Raw genomic sequence first — 27,339 nt, forward strand, 5'->3', positions numbered from 1 at the left:
GCCTACTGTTGTACTCACTGGAGTGGGAATAGTAATTTTTACCCCTCCGCTATCCAACATTTTCTCTACTGTTGCACTCTTTGGAGTTGGAATAGTAATTCTTACCCCTCCGCTATCCAACACTTTCCCTACTGTTGCTCTCACTGGAGTGGGAATAGTAATTTTTACCTTTCCGCTAGCCAGCACTTTTTCTACTGTTGCTTTCACTGGAGTGGGAATAGTAATTTTTACCCCTCTGCTATGCAATACTTTCCCTACTGTTGCACTCACTGGAGTGGAAATAGTAATTCTTACCGCTCCGCTATCCAGCATTTCCCTACTGTTGTACTTACTGCAGTGGGAATAGTAATTTTTATTCCTCCGCTATCCAATATTTTCTCTACCGTTGCACTCACTGGAGTGGGAATAGTAATTTTTACTCCTCTGATTTCCAACTATTTCCCTACTGTTGTATTTATTGTATTGCGAAATGTACATTTTAATTTTTTCGATAGTTAAATGTTTGAATTCACTAAAAAATGGTTATATTTTAAATTGTAAATTATTGATATATGTATATATTTAATTTCGATATAATTTAAAAGTTTAAAAATTAAATAAAGATAATAGTTAATAAATTGCATTTAAGTAAATAAATGTATATCTATACATTTTTATGTATGTGTTTATATTTTTTAAATTAAGTTTGTTATATTTTGTTATAATATATTAAGTTTAATTCATTTGTTAAAACTATTAATAATATTTAATATATTTAATTTAAGTTATATCGTTTTTAGTCGATATTTTTTACATCTATATTTTTTACTTCAATAATATTGATTCGATATACGTGTACTTACCTGTTAAAGTACAGGAATCGATATATTCTTGTATTCAATATTTTTGAGTCAATATTTGTGTATGTCGGTACTTATTACATCGATATTTCATCAGGGAACTGCACATGGCCAACTAAAAACCCTAATTAACTCTCCCTTTGATATACTGGTACACACAGTTTCCACAAAAAAATACAGATTGAATACAAAGTTGGATAGCTAAGTGGTACACTGCCTTATTGTATGGTTTTGTGCATGTGAGAACTTAATGCAGAGCAGACCTAGCAGATGATGGATGCAGTGATAGGAGACAGGCTATGTCAAAAAGATGATGACTGGCACACAAGCCCTACAGAGAAAAATTCTGTAGATGAAGTGAACAATTCCTCCACTGAGAAGTTAATTTAGGATCTATAGGCGGTGCATCTAATTCAACAAGAAGGGGCATATCCTAGATCCTATATTTACTAACGACTCAAAGATTCAGGTCTATTCACGGAAGCCTTTACCTTGGTCAGTTCATCATTTTATACTATTCATAATGATAAAGCCATCAATAACGCCATCTAATCCTGCCTCAAGTCCATCCCGGAGATGGGCTAAACTCTTCCCTGAAGATAGGGTTTAGACCTTGGAGGACACTATCCAAATCTAAAGGGCAATTTAGATGAGGCATATTCTCAATGGGAACATTGGAATGTGCAAACCTCAGATAAATGTATTTTAAAGTCAGTTTAAGACCTAAATCAAACATCAAAAGATCTCTATGGTTTAATTGCCACCTCGCGTCTCTGGGGAAACATTGTAAGGAATTCAAGAGGAATTGGAAGAAGCCCTATGACCCATCTTAAAGATTTTTATTATAAATTGACCATCAGACACTATCATAAACAAATCAAAAAATCTAAGTACTATGAGGAGAAGATTAATCAGGCCTCAAACTCTCCTAAGGAGTTGTTTAAAGTCGTTAGAGCTCTCACAAGGGTAGAACAGGGTAACATCCTTCTGCAATCTACTAAGAAAGAATGCAATGAGCTAGCAGCTTTTTTCAGAAAAAAGTCATAGACATGTATGGCTCACTTTTGAGTAATATAGCCAAAAAACCAAAGAAAATTTACGTGGATAACTCACCCCTCGAAAGAACAAACACGTATCTTTATCTAGGTATCATTATCGATGAGGCATTTAAATGGAAGGAAGCTATCAACTCTTGCAAATTGGCCTTCATAAGAACTGTTGGTGCACTAAAGGATTTTTCCCTTCGGCTTGGCAAAAGACCTCCGACTGAGATGATAAAAATATACAACGCCAAAAGTCTCAGCACAGCAACCTTTGGAGCAGGGGTCTGGGGAGGGGCAAATGTAGACCAGCTCCAAAAAGTTGAAAATTCTTTCCTAAGATTTCTACTGGCCGTACCAAATAGTACAACTACATATGGGTGCCACCTCAAACTTGGTTTGGATTATATTTCTGACATTATTAAAATCCAACCAATCATGTTGTGGCGTAGAATCTGGGCAACGGACCAATGCCAGCTCACAAGAACAATAGCCCTAGATTGTATGAAACTTGAGAACATGAGAAAGATAAGATGGTTGGTCTATGTGAAAACATTCCTCCCAGACATTGGATACGCAAGATTTTTTGATGATCCCTCATCGGTAACAGACATATCAAAAAAGAACTAAAAACACTTTGTCTGTCGCACCTGTTTCAAATGCGGCTGTTGAGCGAAATAGGGAAGTCATCAGTCCAGCAATGTTTATTAATACAGTTTGTCCCCACTATTCAACCATATTTACAGTACAATCTAAGTCAATATGAAAGATACCTGCTTACCCGTTTTAGGTTTAATATATATCACCATATGGTTTCATTTCCTAACCAAAATGACTGGTCACATAATCTTTCCGTCTGTCCTTGCGACTCAATGTCTTCACAGTCCACCATTCATGTTCTCTTTTTTTGTAAATTTTATGTACCACTACGTAGGCGGTGGATAATACCACTCCAAAAGGTCTTAAAGATCCGTAAATACCGCCCGGCCTATTTGGCCTTACAGTTTTTGGAAAACGACCTGATGGCAAAATCTATTGCACAGTTTCTCAAACTGTGTGTCAGGCACCGAATGAACCTCTGAAGAGTGACTGAATAGTCTTTGCGAAACAAGAAGGACTGATAAAAACAGTTTTTTAAATATCTTTCGAAATTAGAAAGAATGTGAATTTTAAAATTTTTACTGTGTTTTTATGTACTTTTATGGTTTTCAAAAAATAACGGAAACCGAATAAAGATGATTTGATTTGATTTGAGTAATATAGCCAAAGATTTGAATCAAATAGAAGATATTTCTATGGCCTCAACGTCTCCAGCTGTAACACACTTCCCAGTACTGAATGAAGAGAATACCCTTGTACTTATTAGTAGAATCAAATCAGGATCTCCTCTAGATCCAGCACCACTACATATTTTATCTAAGGGTATGGAGGCAATGCTTCCTACTATAGTTGATTCACTCAATTTCCCATTAGAGTCTGGATAGTGTCAAAGAAATGGAAACATACAATCATCAGGCCCTGGCTGAAGAAATCCTACTTAGATCCTTCAATGCTAGGCAACTACTATCCCATCTCCGTGTTACCTGTGTTAAGAAAAGTATTAGCAAAACATGTCAATCATGTGCTATCACACCTTTTGGAAGACAACCATTATTTAAACCCTACACAGATGGGCTTTTATGCACAGCACAGCACAGAATCCTCTCTTCTGGTTGTCACTGAGGACTTGAAAAGCTTTCTTGACCAGAGGGTGCTGTTGCAATTCTGCTTCTTGACTTGAGTGTGGCGTTCAATATCGAATCCTGTTAGCAAGGCTCAGGAAGTTGAGATCCAAAACAAAGCTATGGATCAACTTACTTCCTTTGTAATGGATAGCTCTTTCCAGATCATGGAAAATACATTCTTCTCTAGTAATATGCCATCTATGTGTGAGGTGCCACAGGGCTCGTCACTAAGCCCCACTTTACTTAATGTCTATATGCGTCCACTGGCGAAAATTGTACGAGAGTTTGGGATGCCCATAGTCTCCTACGCAAGTGATATGCAGTAAGTGGTTTCCTTCGCCGATTCCTCAAACTTGGAGCACCATCAACTAGTTAGTAAGGAAGGGGACCCCCTCTGGAAGTTACTTTCAGGTCAGGGAGTAGAGGGGAGAGCAATACCAAGAACAACAAAAAGAGGGCTCCCTCTTGACCTATAATTACTTATACCATAGGAGTTACCTCTCAAACATAGGGCATACACCAACAATATCTACACAAAATGTAAATTTTTTCTCATTTTATTTCATTTTTACAGTCAAAAAGTCTTTTTTTCTTTTTTTTCCTTTTTTTATATCATATTTTTCAGATTCATCAATTATAAAAATATATACATTCTGCACAAAGGCTACAAGGAAAACATTTTGCAACACAATAAAGTTGTCCTTATTTCTTCAAATTCATGTAGAACACAGAATCAATTAAATGTGCACAACCAGGTAAAGAGCCACACATACACCACATACATACTCCTAAACATCCATTCTATCACAAAAATAACAAAAGAAAGGGGTTTCTTATAGCGTTGAAACTGTAGTCCAATTAATGATCAAAGTCATTTAGATTTCAAAGGAAGAAGAAAGGTCGACGCGTTTCGGTGGCAAAGCCGCTTAAAGGACCACCTTCATCAGGACCAAACAGAGACAATACGGTATAGGATCTCTGAACCTGGGGTGCGGATCTTTCTAAGACACGTACAGGCTTATGAAGATGTTCCTACTGGATTTCACACACTTTAGCCCGATCTGGAGATTTGTAGAGGTCCACGAGGCCAGATTTATATCTCTTTTTTTTAATAGTGGATAAGGCAGCTGTATGCTGAAGGGTATACAAGAGAGCAGAACGCAGCAGAGGATGGCTTATTGCTATCTCTAAGATTGGCTTATTCTTCATTAAAGGTGTGGAGGGGATGCCACATTTTTAATTGTTTTTTATAGTTGTCATATAGATGTCACTTAGTCCTCATAGAGCGGTGTATCTTAGTAATGTAGATGCGTTTTACATAATGCAAAGGTCCTAGTCCCCAACACAAGCCGCCTCCGCCGCCTCCGCCGTCGTCCGCAGTTCGCTCCGTCACGTCCGTGACGGAGCGAACTGCGAACGACGGCGGAGGAGGCTTGTGTTGGGGACTAGGACCTTTGCATTTAACCCACATCTCTTGACTGGGGGTGAATGTATGATTTATTCAGCATTCCGACCATCATTTGTTTGCATGCCACTGGTATTTGGGCAACACTTAAATTACAATTACTCAATAAAAGCACCGCAAAAAGACTCCACAGAGATTTAGAAAAAATAGAGAAGATTTATCTGTATTAAACAAGACCAGAACAACAAAAATCCAATACCTAGAAGTTGAGATATGAATTTTGAAAGAGTGAATGTGAAAACAGTGCGGAGAAGTCACTAGTGGTCAAAAGGTTACTTGAGGCCGCGATAGACCAGTGCAAATTCAAAATTCAGGCCGACCGCGATGGCGGGCAGGTCGGCTACAGGTCGCGCTGAAGAAATACCTTTGAGGGAGCTTTTGTTGATGTTGAGAGCCTTCTGCGTCATCGTCAAGCTGGGAAAAGGAGGTCCCACGTTACCGTCGAGCTCCATTGAAATGAATGCACTACACTGTCATCAAGCCACACAGAGCATCGCTGTTGAGCCGCAACAGCTGTGGTACTAATGTCGTTGAGCAGCCTTTGCAAAGGGTTGGAAGGGCGATGCAGTGGAAATTAGCAAGCAGTCAAGGCAACGTGTTGGTTTTCGCAGAAATCAGAACCAACTTCTCTGTCCTCTGTGTCCCAGGATTGTAGGGGACACCTCAGGCGTGGGTAGGACTCACAGGTGGAAGAGTCCAGAAGCACCAAGAGGATTGTAGGAAGTCTTTAGTGTCCCTGAGACTTCAGAAAACTGGCGGCAAGCCAGCAAGTCCATGGACGCACTATGGGTTCAAGTGAGAGGAGTTCAGTCCTTGTCTTCAACAGGGCAGAGAACAGCAGGCAGCAGGGCAGCACAGCAATGCAAAGAAGCAGTTCCTCAGTACATTCAATCACAGCAAAGCGGCAAAACTTTTAGCACATCAGTCTTCCTTCCAGCAGACCTCTTCCCAGTTCCAGTAATCTACTGATTTGGTAGAAGTCAGATCCCTGGTACTTTAGTGTAGGGGGTGACTTCAAAGAAGCTCTCTGAAGTGCAAAATGATCCCTTTCAACCCATTCAGCCCCTTTGTGTGGGGACAGGACACAGCATATTCAGATATAAGTTTAAGCTACCTTTCCCCCTTCCTGCCCAGGTAGGCTGTCAGAACGCAGATGAATGCAGATGAGTCCTGTGTTACACCCATCCCTTCCTGTGTTTATGGTTTTCTCAAGGAAATGCACAAACTAAAGCTGTTACAGAGCCAGATGTGTATTGGAGACAGGCTGCAGGCACACAAAGCAAAGGTAAGAGCAGAGAATCTTCTAAAAGTGGCATTCCTAAAAGAATAATGTCAAATCCACCTTTACCGCTAAGGGGGATTTATCACCGCCATTCCAAAGATATGAAACATAATGTACCTACTCCTTTCTGATCAGGCATTATAGCTTAAAAGTGGTTTAAGGAATTCACAATGCTAGCCAGTGAGAGGAAAAGGTTATACAACAGTGAAACTTGAAGTTAGCTGTTTGTCACTACCAGGACATGTAAAACGTAAAAGTGCATGTCCTGTCTTTTAAGTACACACCACGCGTACCTTAGGGGTTACCTATATGTAATAAATAGGGAGAGTAAGGCTTGGCAAGTGGTTTTAAATGCCACAGCTGAGTGGCAATCAACTACACACACAGCCCCTGCAATAGCAGGCCTGAGACAGGTTTGAAAGGCTACTTGTGTGGGTGGTACAACCAGTGCTGCTGGCCCACTAGAAGCATTTAGATTACAGGCCCTGGGTATATTGTATATAATTTTCCAAGGGACTTACAGGTAAACTAAATATGTCAATCAGGTATACACCAATTACACACATGTTATGGGAAGAGGCATATGCACTTTAGCACTGATTATCTGGGGCAAAGTGCTCAGATTCTTAAGTCCAATAAAAAAAGTTCAGCAAAAAAGGAGGAGGAAGGAAAACGTTTGGGGTAACTTTGTAAAAAGGGCTTGCTGAATTATGTTCTTCAGATCCAGCAAATGGTTACAGACATTTGAACCACAACTTTCAAGCTATGCTTCAATATTTAACCAACAAAAAGAAAAATCAAGTAGGAGGGGTACTTGATTTCTTTTGGAGAAAAGAGTATCAATCAAGAGGTGCACCACACATGTATATGCTGTTGTGGATTGAAGATTCACCGAAGTTTGGATACAACTCTGATATTCTTAATTTTATTGAACTTTATGTCACTTGCAACATCCCCATACAAAACACAAACAAGGAACTCTTTTCCAAGTTTTATTGCTTCAGTCACATAAGTATGGTAAATACTGTTTAAGATAATATTGTAATAAATCAAGACATTACTCTAAATGTTGCTTTGAATTTCCAAGACCAATTCTATAGAACAGAAGAGTGACAATTAAATATCATCTGTAAGGCATGCAGATACTGGAAAATCACCAAAAATACTTAGAATCTTAAAAGTCTGCAAGCATCCAAAAGCATCGACTGCAATCCTTGAATTCTACTTATGTGCGATGCTAACATGGATATACAATTTGTTGCAGATAACTCTGTAGCCATTGCATGTTATGTTACTTGCTATATTAAAAACACTGAAAAAGCTGATATGAAGGAAGCATAGGAAGAAATATCTGCTGACCAATCTTAAGAAAAAGATTATACCGATTTAGCCTCCAAATGCTATCTCAACGAGAGGTCAGCAGTAATGAAGCATGTGACTGTTTGAGTTCTTCAAGATTATGTGGCAGCGCTTTTTCCTTCTCTGGACCCACAGTGACTGATTAATGGAATCCGGGGACCCACAGTGAGACATTATTGGAAGCCATTGACCCCGCCGTAAATAATTTCAATGAATTGCACTGCAACATCATGCAGCTAAATACCGAAACAAGTATGCACAAAGCAAATGCTCAAATATTTAAATATTATTTTTAACCCCATGGCTGCTGGGCCTTTTTCTCCCCCAGTGGACAACCCTTTTTGGCTATTTGGGGTAGTTCATGCTTAGGCCTCCATAAGTATTTGTCCACATAAAGTATCAATGGATAATTTGTTTACTTTTTTCCAACATCTTGGGGATTCTAAAGGTGCCCAGGGTTTGTGAATTCCCCTGGAGGGAACATAGCTGAATAAAAAAACCTCTTTTTTACTAGAGGTAAGTCAATTTTTCCTATTTTTTATGCTTTCATCCTACTACCAGTTTTTTATGGAATCCAGTGTGAACCCTTTGGGTAATCCAGGAAAGATAATTTCTGGAAAAGTGGACACATTTACAAATTCACCAAGGGATCATGTGTGTAGATCCTTCAATATTTTCCCAAAGAAACTAAGAGGCACGTTAGGATGTCGTGCAGATCGCCACCACCCCGCTGGCGGTGGCTGGCGTGGCGATCCGCACGCCATCACAACACAATTTACCATCCGCCATATTTCTATGGCGGGGGGTACAGTGGCAGACAGAAAGTCCATCTGCCGCTTTCCCACCGGTTAGATTGCCGGCTGGGCGGAAAAGGCCCACAGTATGGTCACGGTGCCTTGCATGCACTGCCATCCATATTAGTATGCCTGCTGTGGGTATGCCTTACCATGGCAGAGACTCCGCCATGGAAAGGCATACAGTAAATTACTTTGGGGGAACCATTGTGGGCCTCCCGTGGGGAGGGGGTGGGTCACTGCTGTTGGGGGGTACTTATGGTACCCCCTCTCATTGCCACACACAAGGTGGCAGGCACAGCGCAGTGCCTGTCATGTTGTGCCTGTCAATGCAGAGCATGCAAATTCAACATTGTGGCGGGTGCTGCTTACAACACCGCCCACCACAATGTTGAAGATGCGGGATGCGACTGCCAGGGTGGCGGTCGCATCCTAATAGGCCTAGGGGGACCGCCGCACCTCTGGCGGTCGGTCCTGTTTTCCGTTACGGTGGCAAGCGGACAAAGTCCACCTGCCATTGTAATGGTGCCCTAAGTGTTGAAATAAAGAAATATTGAAAAACGAGTAGGAAAAAACTACAGTTCGTGGCAATGCTTTCATTTGTAACTTTTTGTCACAATGGCCGATTTACAAAAGCAATATACCATTACGTTTGCTAGAACGTTTTGGTTGTGGGGATATATAGGGTTTGTAGTTTCTCCGAGAAACTGAGGTACCAAAATCCAACATTAAACATACTCCATACAATGGTTTTTCAGTGTGTACTGAGTGTAGACAAATTCATAAGATGAAATATGTATTATGAAAAATAGGTATCAAGGTAACCTATGTATTTCTGAAATGTACACAAGATATAGAATTTAGGAACACTGGTTATTTATACATCTCTGGATTTGTAGGTACCGGTAGGAGCATATAATTTGAAGGGTATTTTTCAAAATGTTTTCTTACACACTGGCTTACATTTAGAAGGCACAAATGCCTTCTGATGAAAATGGTACCTCACTTGTGCAGGTAGGCCTAGTGCCTGCGACAGGAAATGGGCCAAAACGCAACATGAATACACCACATTTATCCACTCAAAACGTACCCGCTTTATGCAAAGTGGGTAGCTGTGGATTTTGGGCCCTAGCTCAGCTGGCACCTAGGGAAACCTAGAAAACCTATACATTTTTTTAAACTAGACACCTAGGGAAATCCAGGATGGGGTGACTTGCATGGCTCCCACCACGTTGTTTTTCTTGGAACCCATTTACACCCCAACCTCTGACTAAAAAACACATTTTCAACACATTCTGTAATCAAAAGTTCTGTAATCTGCAGGGAGCCACAACATTTCTCCCACCTAACATTCACTTAAGTCTTCCAATAGAAATGGCATCTCGCTTGTTTCGGTAGGGCTAGTGCCCGCAACAGGAACCTGCCTAAAACGCAATATGGATACATTACATTTTTTCATTCAAAACGGATTCGTTTTTTGCAAAGTGGGCAGCCGTGGATTTTGTGTCCTTGTTCGGCCAGCACCTAAGGATATCTAGCACACCTGCAATTTTTTTTAAACTAGACACCTAGGGGAATTCAGGATGTGGTGACTTGAGAGGATCCCATGAGGTTTTTTTTTACCCACATAATATTTTGCAAACCTTAAACTTTACCTGAAATCAGGCATTTTCCTTACATTTCTGTGGTCAAATCTTCTAGGAGCCTCAAAATTCCTACCACCCAGCATTGCCCCACTTGTACTGATAAAAACACTGTCCCACATCTGTCGCTGGACCTAGTGCCCACCACAGAAACTGATCCAACCAAGGTCAATGGAAGCCCTTGTATGTGGACTCCCATTGGCTTTAGTTTGATCTGTTCCTGTCACTGGCACAAGCCCCAACCCCACAAGTGGTGCAGTGTTTTTACTGGCACAAGGGGCAATGCAGTGTTGTAGGAATGTTTTAGATAGTAAAAATATGAAAGAGTCCCTTTTATGGCATTCACTGTAGTTTTCAACAATACACCTAGATTTAATATAATCTGTTTGGATCTAAATAGGTCCTTCCACACAGTCAATCCTATAGCTGAACACAGCTATATATGTAAAGATGTCTTATTTATTAACAATATTTTATAGTGCAAAATTGTTCTTTCTCTGGTTCTTATCATAAACACAATACATTATACTTAGGGCTTTCGGTTTTATGGTATTTATTTTTTCAACATTTCCGTCTGTATTTATCCATATTTTTTTTCTTTTTTTATCTGTAGAAATCAGTAAAAACAGAAACCTGGGAGCCTTAATTATACTCCATGTGTGGGAACATCATACAAAAACCTAATTATTCAATGAAAAATACACCTCATACAATAGGCTAAAACCAATGTTATGATGTAAGAAATGTTTTGCACTATAAAATACTTTTAATAAATAAGACATATTTACATACAACTGTGTTCAGTGTTTAGATAAGGGATTGACTGTGTGGAAGGACCTATTTAGATCTAAACAGATTACATAAAATCTAGTTGTATCATTGAAAACTAGAGTGTATGCCATAAAAGGGACTCTTTCTTGTTTTAACTATATACAGACACTGTCCCTTTTTGGGTAATAGGGCACCCCTCCCATTTCGTGGAATGTTGTGGATTCCAGAAATTTCCATCACAGAAATGTAAGGAAATGCATGATTTCAGCCAATGTTTAAGGTTTGCAGGGCAATGTGGGTAGGAAAATCTCATGTGATTCCCACACGGCTCACCACCCTTGAATCACGTAGTTGTCTACTTTTGAAAAAATGTCTGGTGATTTAGTGGTCTTAGACAACCATAGGAAGCTCTCTATACTAAAGAATTGGAATGCGAACTGCGACCAAAGTCAGAACTGGGACCAAAAGACTCGGAAGAGCTTGGGAAACAAGGAACCACCGGAGGTAAGTACTCAGGAACCCCACAGAGGCTGTGTGTAGAGTGGAAACACAGCCGCATACTCAATGCAAGTCAGTGTGGGTTCCAGTTTTTATTTAAGAAGAAGGACCCTTTCCAGTGGACCCTGAAGAAACCCAATGGAAGACAGAAGGTTGGAGAGGCACCTCACCCGGGGATACCCCAGGAACCAATACCTACACCAGGAAAGCTTGGTACATAGGTGCACAGGGAAGTTGGAAACTGCTGTAGACAAAATTGGAGGACTTCATAAAAGATGCTGTTGGTGAAGAAGGTGAAAGAGTCCAGTGAAATCCAAGGATTGATTCTTGAAGAGGAGTACCTGCAAGCAGTGGGGACAGAGTCTTTGCCACTTGGAAGTGACCAGGAGGCACGGAAGACCAATAACCACCAATGACAGAAGATGCAGGAGTGATGACGGTGACTGGTCGCTGCAGCGGTGAAGTCCAGGCGATGCTGTGGAAGACCAGGAGCTGTTCGCAAGCTGTCCCACATCGGAAGTCGAGAACCAGAGGGTCGGTGTCCGACGGGAGCACCAACAAGTCTTGGCAGCAGCAACAGACAGGGTAAACAAAGAAGGTGCAGTCCAGGGACCAACAAGGTCCCAGGGATTCACCAAATGCAGGAGAGTCAGAGCTGGCCCAGAGCAAGCAGGGGAGCCCACTGAGGCCAAAGAAGACCTTCAAGGGGACCCACAGGCTGAGGGCAAAGGAGTCACAAGATGACCTTGATAAGCTCACCAAAGATGCAGTCCCACGGTTCAGAGGATGCGGTGAGGACAAATATTTTGTCAGGAATTGATGCTGGACGTTGGAGCTTCTTGTTGCCCAAAGATCTCTGGAGGACAGAGCCAACAAGCCTTGGCAATGGGAATTCAATGTGTTGCACAGGGGTTCTGTTCCAGTGGTTCAGACAAGGGATAATCAATCAATCAATCATGACATTTGTAGAGCGCACTACATACCAGTGAGGGTCTCAAGGTGCTGGGGAGGTGCTGCTAGTGATCGAAGAGCCAGGAGGACTCTTCTGAAGGCCGGTAGGTCTTGGGTCTGCCGTAGGTTGGTGGGGAGGGTGTTCCAGGTCTTGGCGGCGAGGTGGGAGAAGGATCAGCCACCGGCGGTCGTTCTTTGGATGCGGGGGACAGTGGGGAGGGCGAGGCTGGAGGAGCGGAGCTGGCGGGTGGGGGAGTAGAAGTTAAGTCATCTGTTGAGGTATGCTGGGCCGGTCTTGTAGAAAGCATTGTGTGCATGAATGAGGTGTTTGAAGGTTATCCTCTTGTTGATCGGGAGCCAGTGCAGGTCTCTCAGGTGGGGTGTGACGTGGCTGAGGCGGGGGATGTTGAGGATCAGACGTGCCGAGGCGTTCTGGATGCGTTGCAATCGTTTCAGGAGCTTGGCCGACGTTCCTGCATAGAGGGCGTTTCCATAGTCCAGCCTGCTGGTGACAAGGGCCTGGGTGACTGTTCTCCTTCTCTTGATGGGGATCCACTTGAAAATCCTGCGGAGCATTCAGAGGGTGTTGAAGCAGAAGGAGGAGACGGCGTTCACCTTTTTTAGTCATGGAGAGGGTGGAGTCGAGGATGACCACCAAGTTGCGTGCATCGTCGGTGGGTGTCGGTGCTGTTCCTAGGGTTGTCGGCTACCAAGAGTCATCTCAGGCTGAGGGGTGGAGCTGTTATGTTATGTTATGTTATGTTAATAACTTTTATTCAGCGCACAGCTGCCCCAGCGAAGGGGCGTCCTGGCGCCTGATCAAGTACCACAACACAACAAATCGATGCTGGAAAGAGAAGAGATCAGTCAGCAGAGGTGAACAAATGGGTTTTTATAGCACGTCTGAAGAGAGTCAGGCTGTTAAGGGCACGGATATGGACAGGAAGGGAGTTCCATAATCCAGCCGCCAAAACTCGAAAGGAACGACCTCCTATCCTACTCAGTCTGAACCTAGACGTAATCGCCAGATGAAGAGATTCCGACCTGAGAGACCGCGTGGGGACATAGGGGGAAACAAGACCCGCAAGGGCAGGAGGAGAGGAGAGTTTCAGGATCTTAAATGTCAGACAGAGAGCCTTGAATTTAATTCTCTGTCTGACCGGCAGCCAGTGGAGGGAGGTTAGAACTGCAGAGACAGAACAACGTCTCGGGAGGCCAACAATGGCCCGCGCAGCGGCATTCTGCACCCTCTGCAGCCTGGTGGCCTCAGCCTGATTTACACCAAGCAGCAGAGCACTCCCATAGTCCAGCCGAGAAAGAATGGAGGCTTGGACCACCAGTTGCCGAGTAGGGGGGTCGAAGAATTTGAGGACTGGTCTCAGTACTCGCAGAATACCATAGCAGGTAGCTGGAATCTTCTTTGTGTGGCTGGTAAAAGAGAGGTTGGGATCCAGCCAGACCCCCAAGTTCTTAACTTCGGCCGCTGGGATGGGAGTCACCCCCAATTCAGGAGGCCACCACTGATCTCCCCAAAGTTCCGCCTGCTTCCCTAAGATCAGGACTACTGTTTTCTTGGCGTTTAACTGTAAGCAGTTAATACGCATCCAGCTCGCCACGGCTATAAGCCCTGCGCGGAATCTGGGAGCAGTCACCTCAGGGTCCCCACTGAGTGTCACCGCCAGCTGTGTGTCGTCGGCATACGATGTCATGGTTAAGCCACTTTGTCTGACGACAGCAGCCAGCGGTTTCACATACAAGTTGAACAAAGTGGGGCTCAACGCAGAGCCCTGAGGGACTCCCAGTCCCAAAGGATGGAAAGAGGACTGACCAGGTGGAATGGCCACTTTAAAAAACCGGTCCGAGAGGAAAGAGCGGAACCATTGAAGAGCCTTCCCGTCAATTCCCACTTCCTCCAGCCGCCGCACCAGAATGTCATGAGACACCGTGTCGAACGCGGCGCTCAGATCTAACAAGAGGAGCACAGCTGTCTGCCCCGCATCCAGCACCGAACGTAAGTGTTCAGTCATAAAGAGCAGAGCAGTTTCGGTGCTGTGTTGTGCGCGAAAACCATTCTGGCTCTCGTCAAGAATATTATTACGGGAAAGATGGGCAGACAAGATGGAGTTCACGTGTGCCTCAGTGACCTTGGCGGTCCAGGGCAGGAGGGAGATGGGGCGGTAGTTCTCAGGTAGCAGGGGGTCAAGATTAGGCTTCTTCAAAATGGGGCTGACCACTGCTTGATTCCAGGAGGCAGGAACCACGCCCTCAGTGAGTGAGAGATTAATCAAGTCCAATATGGGCTCACGACAGAGGGGCGGGAGAAGTGTAATTAGCTCTGGCTTCAACGGATCTAAGGGGGAGCCAGATTTAATTTTAAGGCTCAGAGTGTCAAAAGCCTCGACCGACAAGGCAGGCAGGGAGGACAGAGTTTCGCAGACCAAAGCCCTCTCAACACTAGGCTCAGCTCCGGGCACAGTTGGCATAAACCCTCGGTAGATTGCCTGCACCTTCTCCACGAAAAAGGATGCCAAGCTTTCACAGTGAGAGTCTGTGCAGATTTCTAGCGAGGTGACCCGTTTCCCCATCAGATCTTTGAGCACCTTAAATATTAATTTAGATGGATTAGGGCTATTTGAAAACTCAGAGGCATAATATGCAGCTCGGGTTTGGCAGATAGCTCTGTGATAGGTCTTAAGCTGGGCAAAATACAGCGATTTTAACGTGGGATCAAAGGATTTCCTCCACGCCCTCTCAGCTTGCCGGCAAGTTCTCTTGAGCTCGGCAAGGGTCTCATTATACCATGGGCTGCGCGTTTTAGCGTGACATTTCGACCAGCGCATTGGTATAAGAGAATCAAGGGCAGTAAGGACCCAGTTACAAAACTGTTCGTATCCCTGTTCCACATTCGGCAGATTGCCCAGGGGCTGCACCTCCAAGATTTTGCTGAGGATGAGAACCTCCGTTTTGTCCGAGTTCAGCTTTAGCCGGCTATTCCTCATCCATTCGGCGATGGCCTTCCTTCCTTCGTGGAGGTTGGTTTTGGCAGTGTGAGGGTCTTTGGTGAGGGAGATGGTCAGCTGGGTGTCGTCGGCGTAGGAGATGATGTTGAGGTTGTGCTGTCGGGCGACATGGGTGAGGGGTGCCATGTATATGTTGAACAGCTTCGGGCTGAGGAAGGAGCCCTGGGGTACGCCGCAGATAATTTCAGTAGCAATGGAGCGGAAGAGAGGAAGGATGTGTTGGAAGGATGTGGTCCAGTCCAGGGCCTTCTATAGGATCCCTGCGTCGTTTAGGCGTGTTTGTAATGTGCGGTGGCAGACCGTGTAGAAGGCGGCTGACAGGTCAAGGAGGATGAGGGCTGCTGTTTCTCCGTTGTCAAGCAGGGTCCTGATGTCATTTGTGGCGGCGAGGAGGGCGGTTTTGGTGGCTACGGAACCCGAACTGGGACAGGTCCAGGATGCTGTTCTCCTCGAGGAAGCGGGTCAGCTGTTTGTTGAGGATCTTCTCTGTGACCTTCGCCGGGAACGGGAGCAGGGAGATGGGTCGGAAATTTTTGAGGTCCTTGTGGTCGCCTTGGGTTTCTTGAGCAGTACGAGGGAAGAAGTAGGTGCTGTCTTAGTCTGGTTTAGTTATGCCAAGAGTTGCCAAAAGTTTCTCTAGGTTCCAATCAGCTCCATACCTTACAATGAGAGAGGTTGGTATCTCTTTCCCGGGACTTAATCTCTAACACCCTGCAAGGGGAGTCAGAAACACTTGAGCTGGATTCTCTTCGAGGAGGATGACAGCGTCTGGTCAGTGCGTCAGTTGGGGACTTGATTTCCTTCGGGAATTGCTGTGGCGATCTGCGTCGTGCAAGTAGGTAGTTGAACCGCACCATGCCTTGCCATAGCAGCGAAGGCATATTCATACTTCGAAGGTGTTTAGGAATGCCAGTATTGAAGTAAAAGTCCGGCATAAGAATGTCATGAATGAACTCCTAAGGAATAGATGTTCATGCATAATAAATGAGTTCTCAGACAAATCAATATTCAAGTAAGGGGAGGTCCTAACGGCTTAAGAGTCTGGTTTTCCAAGAACTCATTGTGACGAAGAGGATCGGATGTAGTTGACCATGCCTGTATTTAGTTAGCATGAGCAATGCCTAAGTAAGGACTGGATTTCTATGCCTAAATAAGGCAATGTGAATTATACCTATATAAGGGCATGAATCTGGAAATCTAGATACGATATCTAAATCGACATACAACACCCACTCCATTTTTGTATGTACAACGTTACTATATCCTAAACATGTTAAACATATCTAAAGCATAGCTACACAAGGATGGCTAAGAAAATGCCTAAAAATACATTTGAAAAAAATGCATATAAAACTGTTGCAATGCATAAAATGCAATTGTGCTGTATATATTAAAGCAATGTTTCATTCTAATCATAAGTTGACAATGAACGCTAATTGAATGAATACACATATATATATACATTTATGAAATGGCTCGTAAATACAGAAGAATAACGGCTGAAACCATTTAATTTCAGATTACATAATCATTTAGTTGTGGGCAAGGTCATATATTGTCTCTGGAAGTACTCAAAGAATTCTTGTTCTCTATGAATAGTTCTACTATAAGCAGATTATTTGTGCCAAAAAATAAAAAAAATACAAATTTGGATAAAAAAATTAATCATAGTCTCTCAGAACACTGTGTGCCTAAATCAAAAGTCAGTGTTAGGGGTAGGAGAAAACATGATATTTTCTAATCCTGTAGACAAAAAGACGTCTACCATTGTAGGTGAAAGTTGGATAACCTTGTTTAAAAGATTTACTGCACAAAGATGTGGAGCATCGCCTTCAGCATTGGTTGCATCAACAATGGTCGTATCGGATGTTACCTGCGCACCTGTTGTTTTCTCTCGTGCCTCAGCATTAGCAATTTGCGTCTGTGAGATCTCAATGAATTCCGTTATCAGAATTGGTAGCCGCTGGGGACAACATAGAGCTAGGGGTGTTACTGGGTCCAGCAGAGTATCGATATCCGTAGGCATGACTGATGGGAGTGTTAGACAGATGTCTAGCACACATTCTTCATCGTAATGCAGGCAGTGAAGAACAGGTAAGATGCAATCTTGCCAGATTGGTCTGAATGACAGAAACCACATAGTATTTAATTCTCGTAGACGAGACAACACTTCATCTCCAATAGAGCTCGCTCTATGGTGCTTGGAGTGGCGTTGGTGATTTGGCTTGCCATATCGCAGCAGTAGGAGCAAAAATAGGATCGCTGCAACAAGTCCAAAAAGTAGTGGCAGTCCGCCAAACACAGAGTGCACGAAGTTGGTAAACATTCAGAGGACTGCTTGAAAAGGTGCTAACAGTCCTGAACATACGTTCTTAGATAGGTGTACAATACCGCTCGTATCAGACATGTTTAAGATACGTTCCAACATTTCTGAGAAATGTATAGGGCAGTTTGGATTCAAAAGGGCATGTATCTCGGCAGAAGTCTTTGCGACTTGTAGATCATAGGTTTCTTTGGCCGAGGTCAGTGGCACAGTTTTTTGTAAAAGAATGGCTTTCATTCTGCTCAGAGTATCAATTCATAAACAAGAGATGTTCAGTGAAGGTCATGAAGGCGACTCCCTGGCTGTCTTGGTTTGTGGAAACAATACTTGAATACAGCAAGTGACCCTGGATGAAACAGTCACTAGATATGGAATACCTGGCAACATGCTACAGCAGCTGTGATCATTCAACATTAGGTAACTCCCATTAGAAAGCATTCAAAACATTGGATCACTCACTGCAGCTGGTGAACCTTGCAGGTGACAGGATAACTTTGTAGTGGAACCATCGCAGGCCCCGTGTAAATTAATACCCTGACAAAGGAGAGAACCGCTTAGTGTGTTTTCACAGTTAGAACATCTAAGAAACACTTCACGCCCCCACTCCAACATCTGTGTGTGTACGGTAATTTCCAGGATGTCTTGATGTATTCTTTACCCAACCTTTCATATTTACCTGCTGGTATGTGTTTTAGGCAATACTAAAATGGAAAATTGTAACAGGCAGAGTGTTTTTACCATTTAGCATCCATTCAGTAGCTGTTTTCTCTGCCACTGTGAATGGTTATCTTTCCAGTAGTCTGCTCCTCTTTGTGCCAGTTTGATCTGTTTATCAGTGAGATTGAATTCTGAAAATAGTGATGTTGTGTTGATTAAACGCCAAGGGACATAGCCTGCACGCATGTTTTGTAGCGTCCAGCCTAATAGCATGATAGAACGTAATTGAGACTGACCGTGTTGCATCATGACCAAGTCTTGTTCCATGATGTCTATGGCAGAAGACACAATGCTGTATAATGAATATATCTTGGATGACACAGTCGTTAACCCATTGTCTACTATAGAGAGAGATTTCTCTAAATTAATAAGATCAATTTGTCATATTTGTTCTGCAGTCTCTGCTTGGGTAATCTTCCATAATTCGTTATATGCAGCATACATACCGGGATATATGAAACGTTTTTGACGCAGTTTTCTTGGTCCTAGCAAGAATTCCCTAAGGTCTGCGCCATCTTTAAGTAAAGATAAGTGTGTTTTACATCCTCAAGTGTAGATTTCTGTAAACAATCAAGGCATAGTTTCCCTACACTGTATGTTGTTCCTATCCCAGGATGCTGTCTTTGAACATATCTTGGGTCTCGCCTATTGATAGTGAAACCCTGTGTTTTGTTATGTTATGTTATGTTATAGGTAGTTTTATAACGCGCTCAAATATTCAAGTGTGTCATGGCATGTGCACATGCAGAAGGGCAGCAGGCAGAAAAATTGAAAATTATACTGTCATTTTAAAAAGGTGAGCTTTAAGTAATTTTTTAAAAAGATTGAAGTCCTGAGTAGCTCGCAGCTTCATGGGAAGGGCATTCCATGAGATAGATTGACCGCCTAGACGTGCCCTACGGAAACGTGGAATGACCAGCCGGCAATGAGTGGCCGACCGGAGGGGGCGGTTGGGTGCATACAAGGTGAAGCGTCTTCTCAAGTACCGAGGCCCTTGACCATGGATGGCTCTATGAGAAAAGATAAGGGTCTTAAACAGTACCCGTTGAGCAACTGGAAGCCAGTGCAGACTACGCAGATGCTGCCGAACACTAGACCCCTCGAGATCTTAAAGAAGAGTCTGGCCACAGCATTCTGTATAATCTGAAGGCGATTGGTCAAGTAGGCCGGAATGCCAATAAACAGGGCATTGGCGTAGTCACGGCAGGAGCGATTGAGGGCACCGGCCACTGTTTCTTTGGCCTCCCTCGGGAGTAAGGGGAAGAATCTTCGGAGGCCTTTGAGAGTACCAAAGCATCCACTGGTAAATTTTTTAATATGTTCGTAACTTTTTTGATTTTCCCTGAACCACACTCCCAGATTTTTTGCCGTATTTCCCACTGAATTAGGGCGAGGTACATCAGGGGGCCTCAGAGATTGAGTTGGCAGAGAACTGTCCATAGAGGAGAATTTCCGATTTTTCCTCATTGCCCTTCTATTGGGCAAGTGCAAGCCAGCGAAAGGCTGGTCTGGACAGATGAAGTATCCAGATCCGAGCCTGGCCAGGTAAATAGTAGCTGCGTGTCATCCGCGCAGGCTATAATTTTTGCACCCAGTTCTTCTGCCAAAAAGATCAGGGGGTCAAGTAAATGTTAAACAACAGGGGGCTTAAAGTGGACCACTGTGGCACCCCAGTGGAGAGTAGCTTGGTCAAGGACGAATAGGGAGGCATCCACACCTTCTGAGTCCGATTGTCCAAGAACAATGTCAGCCACTCTATAGCAGGACCGGTGATGCCAATGGAAGACAGCCGGGTGAGAAGGAGCTGATGGGGTATCATGTCGGAGGCGGCAGAGAGGTCTAACAATATCAGAGCCGCTCTGCCCCCTGCATCCAGGCACTCCCTGATGGCCTCTGACATTTCAACCAGATCTGCTTCGGTGCTGTAAGCAGCACGAAACCCAAATTGAGCAGGATGCAGAGCATAAGCAGCCTCCACAAAGGCATCCAACTGGCAAAATGCAACCTTCTCACAAACTTTGGCCAATACTGGCAACAGGGAAATGGGTCAGTAGTTAGATGGGACCAAGGGATCCAATCCTGATTTTTTAAGAAGCTGCAGCAGTTTAGCCTGCTTCCAGCAGGTAGGCACTGTTGCTGTCAGGAAGGAGAGATTAATAATCTCAGTCACCTCAGAGAAGACCACTTCCGCCACCCCTCCTAATACACGAGCAGGGCAGGGATCGGTGGGAGAACCAGACTTCATTGATTTCAGAACAGCCAAAATGTGGGCTTCAACTGGTGGAGAAAATTCCCTAAATACATAGGTGGGGGTGCTAAGAGGTGGAGGAAGTGCCAAGGAGACGTTCCTCTGATTAAAACAGGCAGTGCGCAGGCTATCCTGAATCCCAGCGATTTTATCAACAAAGAAGGAAGACAGGTCCTCGCACCACTGCTCAGAGGATGGCAGCGTTAATTGCTCAGCACAGGGAGAAAGAAAGCTCTTAACAATAGCAGAAATTTCCTTGCTGTTGTTATTGGCCTTAGTTATCTTGCCCGCATTGTAGTTGCTCTTAGCCGTCCTGATGGCAGCATAGTATTCTCGCTGGGACTCACGAAGGCCCACCTTGGCTGCAGGGCAGTAGACATGTCTCCCACAGCACTCCAGTTTTTTACAACCCAGCTTCATTTCTCTCAGTGCATGTGAGAACCAGGGCTTAGAAGGCGAGGGGTGTTTTTGGAACTGACACCCGGCTTCACAGAGGACCCCACCCCCCAACCAATTCAGGCATTAAAACGGTGCACAGCCTCAGATAGCTCCGAAACCAATATTGGGCGGCCCTGAAGTAGGGCGTCAGACAGAGCAGGGAGGTTGATCTTCTGGGGACATATGCTAGGAGGAGGGGCAGAGGTACATGACGGCATCTCTAAAGACCAGGCAAACCTAATCAAAATGGTGATCAGACCAGCTAACAAATTCAGGATCTGATAAAGATAAGTCTAAGTTGGAGCAGACTAAATCCAATAGGTGGCCCCCTGAGTGCGTAGGCTTCTTAACCCACTGTGTTAGCTGGGCACGATTTAGGGAGTCAAGCAAACTTCTTGTGTATCAACAGCATCCAGATGGACATTGAAGTCCCCCAAAAGTAAAAACGTAGGAAACCGCAAGGCACGAGGCACAATAGCATCCTCCAAGGCATTAAGTGAAGGACCCGGTGGACCTGGGGGACGATAATTCAGTGTGCCTCCCAGCGTTAAATGGGGGGTAAGAACAAGAGAGAAGTGGAGAACCTCCCCTTCACCCAGTTCTTCCGATGCCTCGCTAAAAAAGGACCAAATGTCCCTAAACACCACAGCAGATCCCCCTCCTCTCCCCATTAAGCGGTCAACCCGAATAATTTTAAAGCCTCTCTGGATGGCGAGCTCCACCACCGGGATGCATGAGTTGTTTAACCACGTCTCGGTGATGAACAGAGTATCAAGTCGACCATCCGATAGAAGCTCAAAAATGTCGGCAGGATGTTTGACCATGGATCGGGCATTTATTAGCGCCGCTGAGATCATTCCCATATTGTTTATTTGAGAGGCGGGAGCAGCCGTAGTTTGACGAAAGCAAAAATTGCATAAGGGGCAAATTCTGGAACTACAATCAGCAATTTCCCACTGCATTTCACCTCTACATTTTACGGGATTTAGTCACATTAACTCCCCACGTTTGTACCTCTTCGTACCTGCCATCTGCTTGTGAGAAAAACAGGCAGCATGGCCAGCGCTAGGCGTGCCCGGGGCGCGGACGGGCGCAGAAGGGCTTGCCTTTAACGCACCCGCTGCGCGTCCGAGATGACATATGCAATTTATGAGAGAGCCTCCCTCCCCCAGCTAGAGCGCTGCCACCAGTCCAGCCGGGGTCTGGGACTACTCGCAAGATGGCGGCCTGCCCTCCACTCAATAGGCACAGCAAGCCGCGGTGGAACGGGGCTGTGGAGGCACACCTTAGCACCACAGAATAAAAGCACAGGTACACGGTGTGACAGAATGAAGTTAGCAGTCAGGAGTAACTGAGTAGAAAATAAAAGTGAGAGCGAGCACCTTAGCCCGAGACTCGAGCCCAGTGTCAGTAACAGTAAAAGCACAATACAGGAATCGATCTTGACATTTGTGTGTGTCTGTGGGCCAGAGAAACCATTTTCTCCATTCTGGATCTGATCTGTTGTGATGCAAAATATTATGTACGTCGACCTCCCCCGTGTAGTGCTATTACTTGTAGATATAGGTATGGTTGGTGTGTTCATGTCTTTGATCTTGGCTAACCCAAGGCAAGACGTTTGTTGAACAGTGTCATTCAAAAACATAATTTGCTCAGGGATGATACATGCTCTAAACAAAGCTTCTGCCTCCTGCACTTGCCAATCTTTTGTACTCCAGACAGTTTTTGTCTCAAGGGTGTCTTTCCATAAGTCAAAACCATGTCTAGACTGTTGGGCAATAAAGGCTGCAAAATAAATCTGTTTTGTATTGGTTAACATATTTTTCATTCCTGTTTTGTTCATATTTTTAAAATAAAATGATTCAGCATTGGATAAATTGAACCATGAAAAATATGGAAATGTCTTTGTAAAAGTTTTTGAGCAACCCTTTGCAGGTGTAGGACAATGTTCCCATTGGTTATAAATTCATACATTTCTAGGCATTGCAGATTTGTGCAAGAAATGATGACCATATTGGTTATAATAATACATTTGTTTATACTGTGATGAACCCTCTAAATATTCATGATTTGTGAATACTGCTGACATTTCTAGATCAGACATCATGTTATTAATAGTCTCGAAGTCCCAATCATCAGAAAAGGTACTAGAGGTAATAAAGTTACTTCATGAAATCTTGAATAAGTGTGGAATTTTCAACAGCTCCGATGGGCCAAAAATGGGATGATTTGTGTGGCTGGAGAAGTAAGTTCACTCATTTACTTGCTGTGTCCATTTGAATATATCTTCCATTTATCAGTATACCCAGAGTTATTCTCAGAGCTTACCAAAGTAGACAGAAGAATATTCCCAAAACAGTCCATAGTTCAATCCATGGTGAAACCAGATAAGTCTTTATCAGGTGATGAAAGAAGTCAGTTGCTTATTCTTTGAAAGTTCTTTGTGCTAGCGTAGTTTCAGGTTCGTGGGGATCATCAGAAAACATTACAAAGTTAATCAAAGATCCAGAGGTAGTTCCGTCAATGGTGGGAATTGCATCCGGATTTGTTGAAATCGCTGGAACCACTCGATCACTTGTTACTTCGTTTTAGACAGGTTTATCAGGACAAACTGTTATTTGGGTCTCAAGAGGAACGAGTTCCATAGCTTTGTTGCTTAGTCCTTCTTTTCTCACTGTAGAATCTTCAAAGGTGATGAGTCTCTCAGTTTGAACCTCTTGGATTGTAGCTAGCGGAATGTGTCTGCTACATTGGTGGAGACCACTTGGCCTTCTGCTTAGTACCGGCCTCATAGTGGGGTTTGATCAGGTCAATAGGCACAAATCTTATATCCTTTTTACCAGCAAGGGGCGGCAGTAGTACTGTTCTTGAACCATGGATTGCTAGGACAGGCACTGGTTGTCTGTAAGAAGGCCCAAATTCCTTCTTGTCTGCGATCTTTTCTCTGACTAGATCACCAACTTTGGGATCCTGACAAGCCTTGCTGGGACGGTTGGTTTTTCCCCAGTGGTTGTTGGCTTCAGGAACATGTTACTTTGTTTTGATCTTAGTTCATTTAAGTCCTGTAAAACAGCCAAACGATCTTTGATATACAATTTCTTATGTTTCACCACCGTTCCATGACAATCAAGGTCTGTAACCAACATTCTTGTCCCAAATTGGACCTCATATGGAGTGACACCCCCTAGAGAACTTCTTGGCAAATTGTTAAGACTACGTTGGACCCCATAAAGATGTTTGACTCACCCATCACCCAAACCTAATACCCTAGCTGTTATCGACTGCTTTATGTCCCGGTTTTTTATTTCCACAACAGAATTTCCCCCAGGATGGAATGGAGAAGAGTACCGCAATTCAATGCCCAAACTGGCCATGTCTTCTTTGTAAGCTCGAGAGCTAAACGCAAGGCCCTAGTAAGAGTGTAGTGTGTCTATTGCGTATGTGCCGATAACGACTCACAAATCTTTTATAAGAGTTCAAGCATCAGCCGAGCACTGAGGCCACATCCAAAGGAACCTTGAACACGTATCTACTGCAACCATGATATATTTATAGTTACCATCCCTTTGTAAGGTATGTATGACGTTACAACGTATATTTTACAACGCATACCTTTACAATACATTTTTTACAACGCAACATCCATTACAACTCATTCCATTACAACGCATGCCATTACAACAAATTTTTAAAAACTACCTTTACAACGCATTCCATTACAACGCATACTACCTTTACAACGCATACCATTACAACGCATAACAATACATTGCATGTAAGGTAAGTGTTGGATAGTGTAGGGGTAAAAATTACTATTCTAACTCCAGGGGGGTGCAACAGTAGGGTAAGTGTTGGATAGTGTAGGGGTAAAAATTACTATTCTAACTCCAGAGGGTGCAACAGTAGGGCAGGTGTTGGATAGTGTAGGGGTAAAAATTACTATTCTAACTTCAGGGGGTGCAACAGTAGGGTAAGTGTTGGATAGTGTAGGTATGCGTTGTAATGGTATGCGTTGTAATTACTGCGTTGAAATGACATGCGTTGTAGTGGTATGCGTTGTAGTGTCATGCGTTGTAATGTTTGCGTTGTAATGGCATGCGTTGTAATGGATGTTGCGTTGTAAAAGTTTCGTTGTAACGGTAGTGCATTGTAAAAGTTGCTTTGTAAAGGTTGTTTATCCTTTGTAAGCGACCGCAGTGGTCCAGGTAAACACATGCCACTGGTTTATCTGAAATTAACAGGGGCGTCTGTGCAGGACGTTTCACAGTAGAAACTTTAATCTTTTGGCATATTTCACAGTCCAGGACATAGTTTCTGGTATGTTTCCTAATGCTGGGCCCCCAGTATCGTTGTTTTAATAATGACACTGTAGTGGAAACACCTTCATGAGCAGAGACGAGCCCTTCATGTGCTGCTAGGATTAGTCCTCATCTATGTTCCATGTTTGGTATTACCCTATCCCCCACTCCAGAGATTCAAGTAAATGAAACATTATTCGCATCAGTTATATGTGAGTATTTGTGTGGAAACTTTGTAGGGAACACTGCACTGCTGCCTTTGCTTGAAGCATTGACAGCCAGAATTATTTTACTGTCTATTTTTTTTTTTTGAACGAGTGATTGCAGCTACGGAAGCAGTTTGCACAGCCCCCTTCGCGGCTTCATCAGGCAATGAATTCCCTACAACGTGAAAGCCATCACGTTAATTACTCATCGTGTGTATCACGTGAGTGTTTTGTAGTCCATTTCGCTACTGAACTACATGTTCCCAAAGCGTTATGTGCTTGATTGTGCCACCTTTTGCATCTTTGAAATACTTTTGAAGCCAATTCTGTAAATATTCATTGTAAGATTGAACATAGTAAAAAGAATGACACACTATGATGTGGGGAATTCGCGATCCATATTTTCAAGTGGCATTTTGAATGCTTGTAGTTCAGCTCACTGAGCTGTACAATCTCCTACAGATTGCATTTTTAAAACCATAGGTCTAAATTTGCCATCGTGCATACAACCTTTAACGATCGCGCATGCAGCACTATAAGCTTGTTTACCCACCCCATTGCGGGTTGTGCTGATCCCTTTGTATAAATTATATATTCATACTGGTCTAGAGGTAGAATTTTAGTAGGCAGAGGACATTTGTGTTCATATTGCAGGAATGCTTGTGTTTTCAAATAAGGATTAAAAACATATTCAACATCAGTTGCAGCAAGAGACTTAACCCTTTGTATCCATCTTGGATGTAAAGCTTTTGCATTTGGAATGCTAGCTTTAGTAACTGCCTCTAAGGCTCGTACAGGAGTTACGACCATAATGCGTTTCCCTGGTGCTAGGGCTCTTTCTTTTGCTACAGCAGTTTGAATTGCTGTTACAATGTTTTCTGTCGATGTAAATTTTGTTTCTGCTTGTGTATACAAATGGGATTTGTATGCGATTGGTACCTTCTCACCATCATTAAAAGTTAAGTAGGTGAATCTGCATTGACCCGGAATGATTCGGATCACTAAGTTGAGTTCGTTTACGCGTGTTTGTAAATGTTTTGTTGCTAAATGTCTGTTTGAAGTGAAAGCTAAATTTCTGTGTGTTCTTTTGTCCAATGTGTGATTTTAAAATCAGGTTTGATTAATTCGTAGAGGCTTAATCCTTTCTGCATAGTTTAGAATGTAAGTTTTTCCAAAATTCAGGAAACCTAGAATCAACTGTATGTTTTTCAGTGTTTTTGGAGGTTGGAGCAGCGCACACTTTCCTAAAAAGTTGGCTGCCATGCTTTTGCCTTCACTTGAAAGTTCATATCCTAGAAAAAGGACGTTGAGATGGGCAATTCTTGATTTTTTTTAATTGAAATGAGGTAATATGAATTTTTATGGTCAATTGTGTCCCCTAACGTGAACCCCACCGACTCCATGTACGAGCTTAAAGTGCATGTAACTTCCCTCCTCGACCAGTTATGAAGACGCAAATACATTTGCGTCCAACGTTAACATGTCCTCTTTCAGATCCACCATGAATGGATCGATAATTCAGTTCCTAAGTATGCCTTGCCAACGTCTTTTCATGGTGTACTTCCACGTTTTCCTAGCCCTGCAGAGCTAGGCCCTGATTTCTGCCATCGAGCCCTTTCTGCTCTCTGCCTCCTGAAAGCTGCAACGTGGGATACATCCCTGACCTCTGTCCTACTCCCTGCGTGGCGAGCGGTGCCCGGCTCGGCCTGCTTGCCTGCCAAAG

Source organism: Lissotriton vulgaris, chromosome 3_1, assembly GCF_964263255.1.
Source record: "Lissotriton vulgaris chromosome 3_1, aLisVul1.2, whole genome shotgun sequence".
Classification (NCBI taxonomy): Eukaryota; Metazoa; Chordata; class Amphibia; order Caudata; family Salamandridae; genus Lissotriton; species Lissotriton vulgaris.